General features: G+C 35.3%; 1 protein-coding gene across 1 annotated transcript in view; it reads left to right on the plus strand.

Moving 5' to 3' along the window:
- The first annotated feature begins 147 nt into the window (after positions 1–147).
- Positions 148–2,500, plus strand: part of LOC113800708 (uncharacterized) — a 20,147-nt gene continuing 17,794 nt past the window's right edge. The window contains exon 1 of the mRNA XM_070130704.1: positions 148–291. The gene's annotated coding sequence lies outside the window, so the exon portion shown is untranslated. The remainder of the gene's footprint in view (positions 292–2,500) is intronic.

Genomic DNA, 2,500 nt, shown 5'->3' on the forward strand with positions numbered 1-2,500 from the left:
CATTAATAACAATAGTATCAAATTCATAATTTTCATAATAATAACAGTAATGGTAATATCGCTGTAGTAGGAATAACAGCGCACACAAAAATATTGTATTTATAATAAAAAATAATGTTTAGAGAAAATAAATTTAGGTTCGTTTTCCACACCCAAAACACACGTGAAGGGTTCAACTTGAACACGTTCAGGCTTTAGCATAGTCTAAAACCTTATAAGAGAAGAAAAAAACACGCCGAAGACAGCGTAAAGTGAAGAATTATTGGATATAATTCAAGTGCATTTCTACCAGTGAGCTATCCAAGTTGATTATGTTGTTTATTACTGACGGGTATTGAATGAAGTAATGCTCAATCTTGCTTAATATTTATTGAATATGTCATGTTCAGTTCGAATTTTAGCGTTCGTTTATAAACTTAGAATAAACATTATTCACAGAGACTTCGCGTTTGATGTTTAAATTGGTTACTAGTTTCAATGGATTGCATATGAAGTATTAGTGATAGTCTTTTGTAAACCAATGTTACCATTGCGGTTGAATCATAATTTGGAGAGGATGAAATGGAATATACACAAGTCATCAGAGGGTAAACTTGACATAACTAATAACAATACTGAATTGTATGTGAGGACGACTTGTATGGGATTTTTTAAAGCTCACCTGTGTTAACCCTACTTGTTGGCCATTATTGAAAGTACGGCAGATGCACACCCGAGATTGTAGGTTAAGGTCCTGGTTGCACACCTGAATGATTTACAGTAGTCAACGATCAAAATTATTGTTACAATGATATGGAACGAGGAATTTACTTAAGAGTTTAGAGGACTTTGAATCATTTTGCTATCTGAAAAGTTAAGGATGTGTACTCTTGAAGTGCACATTTGGTAACCATTGCACACTGCACACTTTCTTTTATTCACAGCCAAGGTCTTGTCGAAAAGATTATTTCAAATTTCAATGAGCAACAATAGACTGATTCAGTAACGCCTAGTAACCGCCCCTAGCAATGAGCACATGGTGAAAACAAACCCTCGTTCATTCGAAAACTCACTGCGCTTTGCTTACAGAGTCACTGAAATCTAGTTTCTAGAGAATCTAGTTTCTTTATGTGAAAATGCTAAGGAACTGTGTTGCTGTTGGTTGTTTGAACCACAACATGATGGGAAAGAAAGGTTTAACCATTCATATATACCCAGATCGCGAAAAGAAACTTGAAAAATGGAAGCGATGGGTACAGGCCATGAAACATGTGAATGCTGATGGGAGTGCTTGGGCGCTGGGTGGAAACTGTTTACATCTGCTCAGAACATTTTATTATATATTAATATTTTACACCTTTTCAAATTCTAGAGGCAGATGATAACTTTCAAACTCTATCGATATATACTATCTACCAAGGCCAAATAAGGTCAACATTGCCAACATTAGGTTTTGGCAGCAGTCATACACTCCAAAAAGCACAACAACAATTTTACATTTTTTCTGTAATTAATTGTTTTATCATATTTTTAATTTACAGGCAAACCATCCCCGGATCCAACTCACCCAAACTTTATCCCAAACACAGTCCTTTAGATAAAAACAAGGCAGGCATACTGTTATAAAAAAATTGAAATAGGAAGAAAAGAAGTCTAGCTAAGGAGATGCCAAGCATTTAGAAGAAACCAAAGTTTCCTGTTCCCTCTGTTTCTGAAAAGTCATATAATCCAGCAGATGAAACAACTGAAGAGGGTCCATCTCAAATTACTGAGGAAAGAGAAAAATGTGTTGTGCATTTGTAGGCCTTTATGTGACTTTATTGTCTCCTTTGTGTAAACCTTGTAAATAGGAAGAAAATTGATGTTAGGCAATGACATTGATTTCACATAAAAATGCCCTATATAGCTAAAAATCATAGATTACTGTAGCAAATTATGTTATCATAAAATCATTTTTATTACATGATGTGTTGATTAAATAGTCTTAGATGTTGGGATATTCAATATTTCATAGGTTTGTCGATCCCAGTTTCGGTAGGCAGACTGTATTAGGATTCTTGGAGCTGTGCAGCTTCTAGTTTTGATTCATATTGCTTTTTCGCTTCATTTTTTGAAGAATCTAAGTCTTCATACACCATTTTTGCTCGTGATGATGACGAGGTATCTGCAAGCGACCGATTTGTTTTCACCAAGTGGAATGATGACTCCGACTCGTAACGTCACACCAAATTGGTCTATATAGAGAGACAGCTGTCAAGCATGTCCATATTAACTGTGCTTATGGATGCTTTGGGAAACGCCAATATTATCTAGGTGTATCCATTACTCTGTCGAAATAGACAATGGACTTCGTCTTCATTTGCAGGGAATGTCTATGGGTATTAGCTAATTACCACCTTTATCATCAGTGAAGTTTTCATAGAGATTTACACTAAAGCTGCAATGATTATCCAGAATAGAGAAATATCAACCAGTGACAAGGTGTTCTTGCTTTTTAAAGGCATTCATGCCTTACCCTTTC

This window comes from Penaeus vannamei, chromosome 15 (genome assembly GCF_042767895.1).
Source record: "Penaeus vannamei isolate JL-2024 chromosome 15, ASM4276789v1, whole genome shotgun sequence".
NCBI classification, from domain to species: Eukaryota; Metazoa; Arthropoda; class Malacostraca; order Decapoda; family Penaeidae; genus Penaeus; species Penaeus vannamei.